Genomic DNA, 17,441 nt, shown 5'->3' with positions numbered 1-17,441 from the left:
CCGATGATGAATCATCCCTAGGAGAAGAGGGAGGCACCGTAGATGAAGATGATGATAAGTTCTCACTCTCAACCCAAAGCCTCTTCTGGGCTACAGACTTCCTAGCTGTGCGATGACTTGTAGACATTGGTCTACAAAGAGAAAAAAAAAAAAGGGTTAGTGTTCTGGGAAAGATGATAAAACCCTAGCTAAAACAAGGAGAAACCAAGAAAAGATCTAAATTAGTAATTGTAACCAAAAATCTTACCTAAGCTTGTGTGGATTCATGAAAAATCCAAGGAAATGTGAGGATTTAGTGTGGAAATGGTCACACTACCCTCCAAAGAGATGCCCTAGGTGTTTAGAGAAGTTTAGGAAAAGAATCGTACAAAATGGGCCCCTCTCGGACTGTTATACCTGCACCTCGATTTTCTGGGCGATGGCACTGGGCAATGCATCCAACGCCCAGAGACATCGTCCAGTGATTATTTCTCTGCTGATTTTGTGTTTCAACACATGGGAACTTAAGTATTACCTAAAATAACCTCAATGGACATGGGAATATGAATTTCCATAAAATAATCATAATGGGTGTAAAAAAATATATATATAATAATAATTATTAATCAAATTAATTAATTTAAATAAGCCCAATTGTATCGAATAGTCTAGTTAAGGGAGAAAACAACTCTTACTTAGGAATTTTAGTAAAACACATGGAAATGGGAATTCCTTACTTTTATGTTTAATTCAAGTATCTAATAATAGATAAATATATATATATCTATAAGAATTAATGTGTGTAAATAATTAAGACTATGTGCTTAATACTGTGTTATATGAACTTAGTGGTGTGATGCAATGCAAATCCAAACATAGATATGTAGGTATGTTGTAATACATATTTAAGATGCGTAGTGAGCATAGATCTACCATACCCACAGTCTAGGTCAGCCAAGATTAGGATCTAATAGGTTGTCTAGTCAAACTAAGCCTTTAGACGCTAAGGTACCTCGAGCCAACCCAAGTATGTTCTTATTATTTATAGTCATTTGAATTCCAGTAGACATGTACTTAATTCTTTTAATTAAGTATAACCTGATGCTTAGAACCATTTTCCATGACAGGATCCATTACCTGAGCCAAGGCTGGAGACCCCAGCATCATGATCTATATTAGACAACTACAAGAGAGACTAAGATGGATACGACTAGTACTATCCCGAGCCGAGAACTGGTTGGACTTTTATCTAGCCCTTGTTGCTATTAGTGGACCAGGGGAACGAGATTTCTATCTATCCTTAGCCGAGGAAGTTAGAGCTGACATAGAGTACCTGCTTGCGATGGAATTTGTGATCGGAAGGAAGCTGGAATTGCTTGCCTATTAGACCAGGTAAATAATTAAAAGACTTTTATTTAAAAATTTGAAGTCTCTCATATAGTGTCATGCATAGCATATTATTACACACAAAATGTTTAAGGAAGAGAACATAATAAATGAAAGAAACACCTCATAACAGACAAAGAAGACATATCTAACAATATACCTTACTGGTGCGACTTATGAAATTCACTGGAACTATGGACTAGATTGTACCTGCAATAACTAGGAAATAACTATTGACCTCGATGAGCAATATTGGAATATTGAACATGCCCCTCTTTTTAGAGAAGCAACAATGGTCAACACAAGAAAAAGCTCGCGTGGTGGTCGTAAAGGAAAACAACCTCGTATTATATCGGAGGTTGAATTGCCAAAAGGGACTGAGGCTCAAAATTCTGAAGCATCGGCTACTTCGTCAAAGGCACCAGTGGCTGCACAAGCCACTGCTATAGCACCTCAACCAAATGTGGCAGTCGGCGATGTAACTGTATTCATGACTACTATGATGCGGACCATACAACAACAACAAGAATTTCTTGGTCAGATGTCTACACAGTTTGCAACCATGATGCATGAGCGTGCGGCACCACCACCCAACCGGCCCGTACTATTGCTACCACCTGTGCCTCAACACTTAGTGAAAAACTCTACCGCCAAGGTTATGGAGAGATTCAAGAAACTCCAACTGTAATACCCATGCCCAAAATATAAGGGTAATTTGGACTTTTCACTTTGTGTACAGAATCTATACCAATGGACCAATGAAGGGTGGAATTGTGGTTGTTAGCATGCACACTAGAGGTAAAACCTTGCTAGTATTTTATTAGTATTAGTGCAGGGTATGGTTATTTATTTATTTATTTATTTTTCCTTCTTTGTGCATGGTTATATGTTGCTAGTATCCAAATATATTTATTTATAAATTTATTAACATTTAAGAGAGGTTAGCCTAGTAGTTAGGACCCCATATGGATTTAAACAAGTCTAAGGATCAATTCTTGAGGGAAGCAATTGAAAGGAATTTTATTTGTTTTGCTTTGGATAGCTTGGTGGACACAATATTGACTTTTGACTTGGGGACTATAATCGATATTAAAACTTAAAATTTAATTAAAAGGGGGTTGAAACCTATTCTAACAAATAAAGAAGAAGAAGTAAAGAAGAGGAAATAAAGAAGGATTGAAGAAGAAGAAATAAAGATGAAGAAATAAAGAAGAAGGAGGAGGAAAAACAAAAAAAAAGAGAGGGAGAAAAGAATTTCACGTAAGAGCAAGAGAGAAGAGGATTCATTGGACTTGTCTTTTTTGAAAAGGTATACATTTTAATGTTCTCATATTCTATTTCATGATCATTTGAATATAGGAGATTGATTCTTGAGGTTGTATTGTTACAATGTACAGTTTTGGACAGATTCTGTCCGCTGTTAGAAAAAAAAATTATGTCTCTTAATCGGTGAGGATTTTGGACCCCAATTTTGGTGGAATTATAGATGACATGTATATGAAATATTTTTTCAGATTTGAGGCCCATCCAATTTCTTTTGGTATCTCATCTGAATGAGAACTTGGGACTAATCTATTGTCTTGGCAGAATTTGAATCTGAACTTGGGAATAATGAAAGCCCAACTAATATTTGGAATTTAGACTTGAAATTTTGGTGTGAATCATTATTATTTAGTCTAGTTTAATACAAAAAAAATCGGATTAAATTAAGTTTGGGATATGGTATTTATATATCTTTTAAATCTTTTGTGCAGATTCTGACAGAATCTGTGCACTAAGATTGAAACAAATGATTTAAATATAAAATAAAAGAATTTGGAGATGATTTTTGGTGGAGATCTTGGTATTAGGGTAAATTGGTCCCCTATAAATTTTGAGAGTCTCCAGATATGTACAAGGGGAGAAATATTATAATTTGAGGGCTGCCCGTGTTTACAAGTTGGGTACAGCTTTATATGGGTACATAAACCTATTGATTTTGCTATTTATAATCTATGTAGGGGATATTGGATCGTTATTTTTGTGATTTGAAGTGCAGTGAGAATTGAGTTAAAACTTGCAAGGTGAGTGAAACCCCGCAGAACCTATGTATTATTTTCATATACAAATCTCTTTTCTTTGATTTATCATTTATGAAATTTCATGATTTGAAACAACATGACTATTTGTGCATAATTATTTTGAATTCTATTTTGAGGAACTTTACATGTTTTGAATTATAATTTGATTTCTATGGAAAGAATGCATGATTGTGATTTTATCAAAAGCATGATGAGACTTGTCATTTTATAGGATATGATTTGAATGTAATATTGTTGGACTGCAACCCTTCCAACAGGGGGTTATATGTTGGGTGGATTGTTGAGCACAGGAGTGAGGCAAGAGCGTGACGTTTAAGGACATGGTCCGGTTCTGTGAGCCAGGAGCTCGAAGCTCACAATTCCATTATGTTTGATATGTAGACCGGGGGGTGAGGCAAGAGCGTGACGTTTAAGGAACGTGGTTTCCCCTCCATAGGAGCCCGTTATCGGTTCTGTGAGCCAAGAGCCTGAGTCCCATCCTATTGATTATATTGGTGATATGTTAATTTTTAGCAGTGCCATTTTATGAACCTACTGAGGCTATTAATTGGAACTAGATTGATGAACTTTTGAACTCATGGCATGTTTTACTGGAATTTGTGATATTTTCAGATTTATATAACATATGTTTTGAGATTCTATTACATTTCAGGATATGCATTTGTTTATCGATATTTATGTTCTGTTTCCCCTTACTCATTAAGCTTTCCCCAAGCTTACCCCTTTATTTAACCACACAGAAGACGAGAGTCAGGAGCCATGCTCATGTGATGAGTGCACTGGAGTTATTGGAGGAGATGATACTCAGATTGGGGATGATTAGAAAATTTATGGAATCAATTATCTTTTTTTTATTTAGAACTATTATAATGATTTGGGTTTGTATTTGACCCTAATACATGGTTTATTTTAATATTTGGATGGATGGATGTAATAGGGATTTATTTTTACTTTTAGTTGTGGTGCCACCAAAACCTTAGTTTTAAATATTCGAATTCATATTAATCGAATGCTGAATTTAACCGTTTACGTCTTCCGCTGTGTTATATGATGGTATTATTGAGGATTTATTTGGAGATTATGACTAATGGTTCAATTTTGGTTCATCTATCTAAAACCATTTCGATCTTGTGGATTTGTGTGACGACCCTTACCCCTAGGCCGGTTTGGGGGCGTTACAGTGGTGGTATCAGAGCGGAGTTTTAGAGTAAAATATGAACTAGAACTGGTGGCATAGGATTTTTAACATAGAGATGTTACACCTAGGATTGAACCTCTATCAATAGGGTAGTTTGTCTTGGTTTCCTGTGTACTAGAAATTTTGGCGTGGGAGTGATATATTGCTTTGGACTAAAGTGTACCTCTTATTGTTAGGTACAATGCCTCCCCGTAGAGGATGCTCAATTCCTCCACCACCACCACCAGCTGAGGAGAATCTACCCCCACCACCTCCTATTGTACTTGGGGTTACGCCATAGGATTTTATGGGAGCCTTTACAAATTTTATGAATTTTGTGCAACAACAGGCTATAGTTGGCGCTAACCAACCACAACCAGGGTAACAAGCCCCAAGGAGAGAGGATACCAGCAGGGTGATGGAAAAGTTTAAGAAATTGGGACCATTGGTCTTCAAGGGAGTGAGTACAGATCCCTTGTGGCCGTCAGTTTGGGTTGACAAGATGGAGAAAATCTTCAGAGTCTTGGAGTGCACCAATCACCAAAAGGTCACTTGCGCCACATTCATACTGCAGGGAGAAGCTAATATGTGGTGGAAGACTTCTAGGCAGATACTGGAAGCTCAAGATCCAGTAATTACATAGGCGAAATTCTTAGAGGCCTTCTACGAGAACTTCTTCCCTGAAAGCCTCAGGGAGAGAAAGGAGGTGGAGTTTTTACATTTGACACAGGGATCAGATTCAGTGATGGCCTACAAAAAGAAATTTGAGGAATTGGCTTGGTTTGCACCTGCACACATTGATACTGATGCTAAGAAGGCTAAGAAATTTTTGAGAGGTTTGAATCCCCAATTGAAGGGATCAATCGTAGTATTGAAGCTGAGATCATACGCTGAGGTGCTAGAGAGAGCACTATTATTGGAGGATAGTCAGAGGGGTACTATACAAGGCAACTCGAGTAAGGTACAGGGAAAGAGGCCTATTGACAGTCAGCACTCTAGGGATGATAGACCCTAGAGGCATCAGAGGACTCACTATGAGCAGACCACACAGACTCCTTGTCGTACCTGTGGTAAGCATCACAGTGGACAGTGTAGGCCAAATTCTGATAATTGCTATAGATGTGGAGGACGAGGTCACATGGTAAAGGATTGCCCTACCTCATTACCTCGTGAAGCACCATGGCTTGGACAACAAACAACACCACCGCAGAGGCAGCATCAGATACAACCGTATGGGCAGTAGCAGATACCACAGAGGTTACCATATCAGGGGCAACGTCCACATCAGACACAACAAGGACAACAACAGCCCTCGAGGCATCAAAAAAAGCAGAAACATCAGACTGGACAGACAGTTGAAACACAAAAGGCTCAGGCCAGAGTTTTTGCTTTGACGACAAAGAATGTTGAGGCTTCACCCACAGTGGTTACAGGTAAACCTATATCTAAGGATTTGATTTACAGTATAACTGATGACTTCTTTGAGTGATTGATGAATTGCATCTAAAACTAGAAAATGAAAACTAAAACCTAGAACATCTTTCAAGTACACTAAACATTTCTACCATATCTGCCAATGTATTATTTGACTTGGGTTCAACACACTCCTTTCTATCTAAATCATTTTCTGAGAAGATTAGTGTTGACCCTAGACCATTGAAACCCTCCTTATTGGTGACCCTACCATCTGGAGAGAATTTGGTTGCAGACACTGTGTTTGAGTCTTGTTTGGTTCAGATAGAGGGTAGAGAGATGCCAGCAAACTTAATTCTTCTAGACATGACAGACTTTGATGTCATACTTGGCATGGACTGGTTGTCTACTTACCACGCCAGTATACAATGTTATGAGAAGGAGATAGTTTTTAAACCCAAGAATGAGACTGAATTTAAGTTTAGTGGGTTAAGGACGGGTAAACCTGCATCGCCTCTGATATCAACAGTGCGTGCAACGAAGTTACTTGCTCAAGGTTGCCATGGATTCTTGGCTTCTCTAGTTGATTTAAAGAAAGAAGAGCAACAGTTGGAGGATATCCATATCGTTAGAGACTTTCCAGATGTGTTCCCTGATGACCTTGTTGCGTTACCACCCGATAGGGAATTGGAGTTTACCATTGATCTAGTACCCGGTACGGCATCGATCTCTAAAGCACCATACCGAATGGCACCATTAGAACTGAAAGAGTTAAAAAACCAGCTGCAAGAATTATTAGAGAAAGGGTATATTAGACCTAGTGTGTCTCCTTGGGGAGCACTAGTTTTATTTGTGAAGAAAAAGGATGGGACCTTGAGATTGTGCATTGACTACAGAGAACTGAACAAGGTGACCATCAAGAACAGATACCCTTTACCCCAGATCGATGATTTGTTTGATCAGTTGCAGGGTGCAAGTGTCTTTTCCAAGATTGACTTGAGATCTGGGTACCATCAGTTGAAGATCAAGAGTGAAAGACTGCATTCAGGACCCGTTATGGCCACTATGAATTTGTGGTTATGCCATTTGGGTTGACTAATGCAGCAGCTGCATTTATGGACTTGATGAACCGAGTATTCCATGACTTCCTAGATAGATTTATTATTGTGTTTATCGATGATATCTTGATATATTCCAAGAACAAGGAAGATCATGAGGAACATTTAAGGATTGTACTGCAAAGACTTAGAGAAAAACAGTTATATGCCAAGCTAAGCAAGTGCGATTTTTGGCTCAACCAAGTTGCATTTCTGGGTCATGTTATATCAGCTAGTGGGATTTCAGTTGATCCTGCTAAAGTCAAGGCAGTTACAGATTGGGCCAGGCTAACCATAGTTACTGAGATCATAAGCTTTTTAGGTTTGGCTGGTTATTATAGAAGGTTTATTGAAGGCTTCTCCAAAATTGTTGTGCCTTTGACTAGACTTACCAGGAAGGGTGTGAAATTTGATTGGTCGAGAGGAATGTGAGAAAAGTTTTCAAGAATTGAAGCACAGTTGGTGACAAGACACGAGTTGACGATACCAAGAGGAACAGGAGGGATGGTTATTTATAGTGATGCTTCACACAGAGGTTTGGGCTGCGTACTTATGCAATATGGCAAGGTGGTAGCCTACGCTTCGAGGCAATTGAAAAATCATGAGAAGAACTATCCCACATATGATTTAGAACTGGCAGCGGTGGTGTTCGCGCTAAAAATTTGGCGGCACTACTTGTATGGTGAGAAGTGTGAGATTTACACAGATCATAAGAGTCTAAAGTACTTCTTTACCCAGAAAGAACTGAATATGAGACAGAGACAGTGGTTAGAGCTAATAAAAGACTATGATTGTGACATTCACTACCACCCAGGGAAGGCGAATGTGGTTGCAGATGCATTGAGCAGGAAGTCACAAGGATTTTCAGCAGCCATTTTGACTGAACAAATACAATTTCAAGAGGACATCAGGAGCCTAGAACTAGAACTTATTGTCAGTTGCCCCACATCATTATTTTCCAAATTGACTATCAAACCATCATTGATTGACCAAATCAAATCAGCTCAAACTATAGACCCTTATTTAATAAAAGTTAGAGGTGAAATCCAGGCAGGAAAACAAACACAGTTCCAGTTGACAGAGGACGGGGTTGTGATGCATGGCACTCGCTTATGTGTACCAAATGACACTAAACTGAGAGATTTAATTTTGAAGGAGGCTCATTATTCTCCTTACACCATTCATCCGGGTGGTATCAAGATGTATCGGGATCTAAAGGAACATTACTGGTGGAATAATATGAAGAGGGAAATTGCTCTGTATGTAGAAAAATGCTTGACTTGTCAACAAGTAAAAGCTAAGCATCAGAGACCATCAGGATTGTTGCATCCATTGAAAATTCCGTAATGGAAATGGGAGCATATAAGCATGGATTTTGTCACTGCACTACCAAAGTCCCCTAAGGGACATGATTCAATTTGGGTAGTGGTAGACCGTCTGACCAAGTCGGCACATTTCATTGCTTACTCTATGAAGCATTCTCTGGAGAAGTTAACGCAGCTATATATTGATGTGGTAGTCAAACTTCATGGAGTGCCAGTTTCGATAGTGTCAGATAGAGACCTGAGGTTCACGTCTAGATTTTGGAAGAGCTTACATGAAGCCTTGGGGACAAGACTAAAGTTTAGTACAGCTTTTCACCCACAGACCGATGGACAGTCCGAGAGAGTGATACAGATACTTGAAGACATGTTGAGAGCCTGTGCTCTAGACTTGAAAGGAAGTTGGGAGAAACACTTACCTCTGGTTGAATTTGCATATAACAATAGTTTTCAGGCGACCATTGGTATGGCCCCATATGAAGCATTATATGATAGGAAGTGTCGATCTCCTCTTCATTGGAATGAGGTTGGTGAACGAAAAGTTATGGGACCAGAATTGATACAAGAAGCTCAAGAGAAAATACAGCTCATACAGAAAAGAATCAAGGCAGCACAAGACAGACAGAAGAGCTACGCTGACACAAAAAGGAAGGAGCTGGAATTCAATGTGGGAGACAGTGTTTTCTTAAAGATTGCACCGATGAAGGGAGTAGCAAGATTTGGCAAGAAAGGGAAGCTTAGCCCCAGATTCATTGGTCCGTTCAAAATTTTGTCGAGGATTGGACCAGTAGCTTACCGACTTACACTACCCCCAACTTTAGCTGGAGTACATGATGTCTTTCACATCTCCTTACTCAGAAAATATGTTGCAAACCCATCGCACGTCTTGAGTTATGAACCGTTGCAGCTAAGAGAAGACCTATCCTATGAAAAAACCCCTATTCGTATTTTGGATCGTAAAGAACAAGTCCTACGGAACCGCACCATATCATAGTGAAAGTTCTTTGGAATAATCATGGCATTCACGAGGCTTCTTGGGAAACGGAAGATGATATGCAGAGAAAGTATCCACAACTTTTTACCGATCCAGGTATGTAAATTTCGAGGACAAAATTTTTATAAGGGGGGAGGAATGTAATACCCATGCCCAAAATATAAGGGTAATTTGGACTTTTCACTTTGTGTGCAGAATCTGTACCAATGGACCAATGAAGGGTGGAATTGTGGTTGTTAGCATGCACACTAGAGGTAAAACCTTGCTAGTATTTTATTAGTATTAGTGCAGGGTATGCTTAATTATTTATTTATTTATTTTTCCTTCTTTGTGCATGGTTATATGTTGCTAGTATCCAAATATATTTATTTATAAATTTATTAACATCTAAGAGAGGTTAGCCTAGTGGTTAGGACCCCATATGGATTTAAACAAGTCTAAGGATCAATTCTTGAGGGAAGCAATTGAAAGGAATTTTATTTGTTTTGCTTTGGATAGTTTGGTGGTGGACACTATATTGAATTTTAACTTGGGGACTATAATCGATATTGAAAGGAGAAGAAAGACTCTCTTTGTCAAGTGTACTTGAGAAGTTGAGATAAATTAAGGGAAGGGAGAGAATGAAGAAACTTAAAGTTTAATGAATTAATAAATTGTAAAATAAATTAAGAGATTAAAACTTAAAATTTAATTAAAAGGGGGTTGAAACCTATTCTAACAAATAAAGAAGAAGAAGTAAGGAAGAGGAAATAAAGAAGGATTGAAGAAGAAGAAATAAAGATGAAGAAATAAAGGAGGAAAAACAAAAAAAAAGAGAGGGAGAAAAGAATTTCACGTAAGAGCAAGAGAGAAGAGGATTCATTGGACTTGTCTTTTTTGAAAATGTATACATTTTAATGTTCTCATATTCTATTTCATGATCATTTGAATATAGGAGATTGATTCTTGAGGTTGTATTGTTACAATGTACAGTTTTGGACAGATTTTGTCCGCTGTTAGAAAAAAAAATTGTGTCTCTTAATCGGTGAGGATTTTGGACCCCAATTTTGGTGGACTTATAGATGACAAGTATATGAAATTTTGTTTCAGATTTGATGCCCATCCAATTTCGTTTGGTATCTCATCTGAATGAGAACTTGGGACTAATCTGTTGTCTTGGCAGAATTTGAACCTGAACTTGGGAATAATGAAAGCCCAACTAATATTTGGAATTTAGACTTGAAATTTTGGTCTGAATCATTATTATTTAGTCTAGTTTAATACAAAAAAAATTCGGATTAAAATAAGTTTGGGATATGGTATTTATATATCTTTTAAGTCTTTTGTGTAGATTCTGGCAGAATCTGTGCACTAAGATTGAAACAAATGATTTAAATATAAAATAAAAGAATTTGGAGATGATTTTTGGTGGAGATCTTGGTATTAGGGTAAATTGGTTCCCTGTAAATTTTGAGAGTCTCTAGATATGTACAAGGGGAGAAATATTGCAATTTGAGGGCTACCCGTGTTTGCAAGTTGGGTACAGCTTTATATGGGTACATAAACCTATTGATTTTGCTATTTATAATCTATGTAGGGGATATTGGATCGTTATTTTTGTGATTTGAAGTGGAGTGAGAATTGAGTTAAAACTTGCAAGGTGAGTGAGACCCCGCAAAACCTATGTATTATTTTTATATACAAATCTCTTTTCTTTGATTTATCATTTATGAAATTTCATGATTTGAAACAACATGACTATTTGTGCATAATTATTTTGAATTCTATTTTGAGGAACTTTACATGTTTTGAATTATAATTTGATTTCTATGGAAAGAATGCATGATTGTGATTTTATCAAAAGCATGATGAGACTTGTCATTTTATAAGATATGATTTGAATGTAATATTGTTGGACTGCAACCCTTCCAACAGGGGGTTATATATTGGGGTGGATTGTTGAGCACAGGAGTGAGGCAAGAGCGTGACGTTTAAGGACATGGTCCAGTTCTGTGAGCCAAGAGCTTGAAGCTCATAATTCCATTATGTTTGGTCTGTGGACCGGGGGTTGAGGCAAGAGCGTGATGTTTAAGGAACGTGGTTTCCCCTGCATAGGAGCCCGTTACCGGTTCTGTGAGCTAAGAGCCTGAGTCCCATCCTATTGATTCTATTGGTGATATGTTAATTTTTAGCAATGCCATTTTATGAACCTACCGAGGCTATTGAACTAGATTTATGAACTTTTGAACTCATGGCATGTTTTACTGGAATTTGTGATATTTTCAGATTTATATAACATATGTTTTGAGATTCTATTACATTTCAGGATATGCATTTGTTTATCGATATTTATGTTTTGTTTACCCTTACTCATTAAGCTTTCCCCAAGCTTACCCCTTTATTTAACTACACAGAGGACGAGAGTCAGGAGCTATTCTCATATGATGAGTGCACTGGAGTTATTGGAGGAGATGATACTCAGATTGGGGATGATTAGAAAATTTATGGAATCAATTATCCTTTTTTTATTTAGAACGATTGTAATGATTTGGGTTTGTATTTGACCTTGATACATGGTTTATTTTAATATTTGGATGGATGGATGTAATAGGGATTTATTTTTACTTTTAGTTGTGGTGCCACCAAAACCTTAGTTTTAAATATTCGAATTCATATTAATCGAATGCTGAAGTTAACCGTTTACGTCTTCCACTGTGTTATATGATGGTATTATTGAGGATTTATTTGGAGATTATGACTAATGGTTCAATTTTGGTTCATCTATCTAAAACCATTTCGATCTGGTGGATTTGTGTGACGACCCTTACCCCTAGGCCGGTTTGGGGGCATTACATCAACCGCCAGCATTTTCCAAGATAACTTCCGAGGCAATGCTGCCGAAACGGTGGATTAGTGCCCTAGAGAAGGCATTCGAAGTACTTGAGTGCACGGACGCACAGAACCTGATATGTTTGGTTATCAGTTACAGAATGAAGCCGAAGCTTGGTGGAAGGCTACTAGGCCCAATTTGGAAGCCACTCACCCGAAACCCACGTGGGAGCAATTTAAAGAAGTTTTCTTCAAGAACTACTTCCCAGAGAGTTTCAGGGACAGAAAAGAAGCTGAGTTCACCGCACTGGTGCAAGGGACCAAGTCAGTGTTGGATTACCAACAGCGGTTTGAAGACCTGTTCCATTTTTCTCCAAAGCACCTGAAAGGGAAAGTTAGTAAGGCAAAGAAGTTTAAGAAAGGACTCAAGACTGAGATTGGATCAGTATTGTCAATCATGGACATCCGGGACTATGCTCAGATGGTCGACAAGGCGAAGACGATGGAAGATAGATTTAAGGAGAAAGAGAAAGAGAAGGCTACAACGTCGCCTGGGTTGAACAAAAGGCCAAATAATTTTTAAACATTTGGGTGGCCAAATAAAGCTTATCAAGGAACAAGTTCAAGCTCTAATCTGACTCCGTATCATAGTGGGTTAGAACCCTTTTTTCCCCACTTTCAATCGACCTGCTCAACCAGCTATGAGTCAAGGGACAACAGCAGCTTCGTCAGCCCGTACAGCAACAGGTCAAGTGAGCCAAGCCTCAACACCTGCTGTTCCACCCTATAAGTGTTACCTGTGCAACAAGGAAGGGCACATGGCTAAGGAATGTAGATCACGTGGGTATGGCAACAACTCGTCGAATCAGCCCTACGCTAGACCTTTTAAGCCACGGGACAATCGGATGCGAGGAAAGGTGTTCGCAATGACGAATGAAGAAGCTGAGGCAAACCCCGATGTATTGACAGGTAAGATTGCTGAATACTACTAAATTATAGAGAATAACTGGTTTACCTCAGGTAACCTAAATTATATACAAACCCTAGGTACCCTGAGTGTCTCAACCATACCTGCACGAGTATTATTCAACTCGGGCACATCCCACTCTTTTGTTTCTACCACTTTTACGAGTAGGATGAAAGATCAACCGAGAGACATCGGGCATGAGTTAGTAGTCAGCATACCGATGGGTAGTGTCGTGAGTTTGAAGGAAGTATACGACCCTTGCCAGATTAAGATTTGTGGGAAGAATCTAACCTCACGGTTGACAAAGTTTGATAATGAAGGATTTTGACGTAATACTAGGCATGGATTGGTTGTCCACCTATGGTGCAAACATCATGTGTGCGGAGAAGAAGATAGTGTTTAAATTGGAAGGTGGGTCAGTCTTCACCTATCAAAGTGAACGAAGAAGGTAACCCAGGAAGCTAACCTTATCTGCCCTCCAGGCGCGAAAGTTGCTAGACGAAGGATGCCAAGGTTTTTTGGCCACTGTGATAGACACGGAGGCGAAGATAAAACCCTTGGAGGAACTTGACATTATCAGAGAATTTCCTGATGTTTTTCCAGAAGATCTGACACAGCTACCACCTGACCACGACATAGAGTTCACGATTGATCTAGTTCCTGGTGCAGCACCGATATCCAAGGCACCTTATCAGATGGTGCCAATCGAACTGAAGGAATTGTAGGTTCAACTTCAAGACCTGCTGAAGAAGGTATTTATACAACCCAGTGTATCACCCTGGGGAGCACCTGTGCTGTTCATGAAAAAGAAGGATGGTAGCATGCGACTGTGTATCGACTACCGTGAGTTAAATAAGTTGACCATTAAGAATCAATATCCGTTGCTGCGCATCGATGACCTATTTGATCAAATATAAAGAGCAAGAGTTTTCCCCAAAATTGATCCTAGGTCAGGATACCATCAATTGAAGATCAAGAGCGGTGATATTCATAAAACGGCATTCCGAACTCGATACAGACATTACGAATTCCGGGTTTTGTCGTTCGGATTAACCAATGCCCCAGCAGCATTCATGGACATGATGAACAGGGTATTCCATGACGTGTCGGATAAATTCGTCATTGTGTTTATTGACGACATTTTGGTGTACTCCAAGAGTAAAGAAGAACATGCTCGACACCTTACTTTTGTGTTGCAGCGGTTGTGGGAACACCAACTTTATGCCAAGTTTAGTAAATGTGAATTTTGGCTTCATCAAATTGGATTCTTGGGACACATCGTCACCAAGGATGGCATCAAAGTAGACCCGGGAAAGGTGAAAGCGGTTCTCGAGTGGGAGACTCCAAAGAGTGCCACTAAGATCCGAAGTTTCTTAGGATTGGCCGAATATTACCAACGGTTTATTAAAAATTTCTCACGGATTTCAGTACCCATGACAAACCTTACAAAGAAGGGAGGCAAATTTGAATGGATTGAAGCATGCAAGAAAATTTTTCAGGAATTGAGAAACCGATTGGTAACAGCTCCAATCTTGAGCATTCCGGATGGCACTAGAGGAATGGTGGTATACACTGACGCATCCAGGATAGGATTGGGTGGCGTCCTAATGCAGAAGGGTAAAGTAGTTGCCTACGCCTCCAGACAATTGAAGGAACACAAAATGAACTACCCCACTCATGATTTAGAAAGTGAAATCTTCAGCGATCATAAAAGTCTGAAGCATTTCTTCACCTAGAAGGAGTTGAATATGAGACAGAGGCGATGGTTAGAACTGGTGAAAGATTATGACTGTGAAATCCAGTACCACCCTAGTAAGGCCAACGTTGTTGCTGATGCGTTAAGCAGAAAATCTCAAATAGCATCTCTCGCTTCCTTGGTTGTAAGCGAATAGTTATATGAAGAAGCTCGGAAGGTTGATCTAGAACTCGTGATCAAAGGAACGGCTATACAATTAGCAGCTATGGATCTATAGTCATCGATACAAGAAGAGGTAATTGTAAAACAACCATTGGACCCCGAGCTGACCAAGATTATTTGGGAAGTGCAACAAGGAGTCCATAAGGACCCAGATTTTTCATTAGCTCAAGATGACGCATTGAAGTTTTGAGACAGATTGTGCGTGCCTGATGATTATGATGTCCAAGACCGAATCCTAAAAGAGGCGCACAACTCACCCTATACAATTCACCCCGGAAGTACGAAGATGTACAAGGACTTGAAGAAGTACTACTAGTGGATGGGGATGAAAGAGACCATAGCAATATACGTGTCCAAGTGTCTCACTTGTCAACAGATAAAAGCAGAGAGACACCGACCGTATGGATTATTACAGCCACTTCCTATACCTGAATGGAAGTGGGAAAGGATCACTATGGATTTCGTGACAAATCTGCCTAACACCAGGAAGGGCATGAGCGCGATTTAGGTGATCGTAGATGGACTGACAAAGGCAGCTCACTTTATACCAATCAAGATAAGTTACTCAATGGAGAAGCTGGCCCAACTATATATAGAGAATATAGTCCACTTACACTGCGTGCCTATCAGTATTATGTCTGACAGAGACCCTCGATTTACCTCAAGGTTTTGGAGAAGTTTGCAAAAGGCATTGGGATCTCAACTGAACCTTAGTACAGCTTTCCATCCGCAGACGGATGGACAGTCAAAAAGAACTATTCAGACTCTGGAGGATATGCTCTGAGCCTGTGTGTTGAAAATGAACAATAGTTGGAATGCTCACATACCTCTAGTGGAATTTGCATACAATAACAGTTATCACTCCACCATTGGCATGGCACCATTCGAAGCGCTCTTTAGCCGAAAATGCCAGACTCCGTTATATTGGGATGAAGTTGGCGAATAAAAATATCTCGGACCAGAGATGATACAAGCAACCTGTGATAAGGTGGATGTCATAAGGGAGAAGATCAAGATAGCCCAGTCAAGACAGAAAAGTTATGATGATAATCGAAGGAAAGACATTGAATTTGAAGTCGAGGACAAAGTATTCCTCCTAGTGTCTCCTACGAAGGGATTGCTACATTTCAATAAGAAAGGCAAGTTGAGCCCAAGATTCATCGGTCCGTATGAAATTCTTAATAAGGTGGGACCCGTAGCATACCGACTGGTGTTACCACCATCTTTTTTGGGCATCCACGATGTTTTCCATGTGTCGATGCTAGGAAAGTACATCAACAACCCAACGCATGTACTATCAACTGAACCTGAACAGTTAGACGCGGATATGACCTACGAAGAACAACCCATAGAGATATTGGACAGAAAGGAACACAATCTCCGTAACCGCACCGTTGCCTTCGTAAAAGTTCGATGGGAAAACAACCCGATAGAAGAAGCTTCATGGGAACGTGAGGAACAAATGAAGGAAAAGTATCCTCAACTCTTCGAAGTGCAAGGTAAGCAAATTTCGAGGACAAAATTTTTGTAAGATGGGGAGAAATGTCAAACCCTGCCCCTGACTGACTAGAATCTTGACTGAAGGACAGGAACTCCAGACATGGTCTCCAAGAACACTATGGAGTATCAGTCCAGTGATTGAAATTGATGAAGAAACCCTGTGTGGATCCTCCTACATACCTGTCAGAAGATGGATCACTGACCCTTGCAACTGCACAGCTCATAGCATAATGTACTGCCTGAACTCCAGGTAATCTCTCTCCTCTTCACAACTGTGGTACCCACCTCTGGAAATATGTGTAAAAGACCCTAAATGACATGTGGGGACAAGGCCCTGACCATGGGTCAAACCCTATGCAAGCCCACAGAGTTTCAGACTTGCTGAAATCTCTGGGCGATGCACTGGGCGATGCAGACATCACCCAGAGACATCGCCCAGAGTGCAAAACAGCATAATTAACTGATTTTAAATTGTGGGGACCACTCATATTGGACATGGGCACCCTCCATAGGTTGAGGGAGTCTGAGGGACCACCTCATACCCCTGGACCACTATGGACCCCACCAGTGTACCTAGAATGGCTGAGAATGCAGTCAAAAATGCATTTTCAAAAGGGGCCTTAACAGGCAAACAAGCCTTAGTATAGGCTGGGCCTATAAATAGGTGTACCATAGGCTCATTTAGAGCTCTTAGTACTATTCAAATCATGGGAGAGAAAAGAAGAAAGAAAAGAGAGGAAGAAGAAGGAAGAAGGGAGGAGGCAGCCCTGCATCCAAGGCCAGATTTTGAGCCTTCTCA

This window comes from Telopea speciosissima, chromosome 7 (assembly GCF_018873765.1).
Source record: "Telopea speciosissima isolate NSW1024214 ecotype Mountain lineage chromosome 7, Tspe_v1, whole genome shotgun sequence".
Taxonomy (NCBI): domain Eukaryota; kingdom Viridiplantae; phylum Streptophyta; class Magnoliopsida; order Proteales; family Proteaceae; genus Telopea; species Telopea speciosissima.
Note: the sequence above shows the minus strand (reverse complement) of the source record.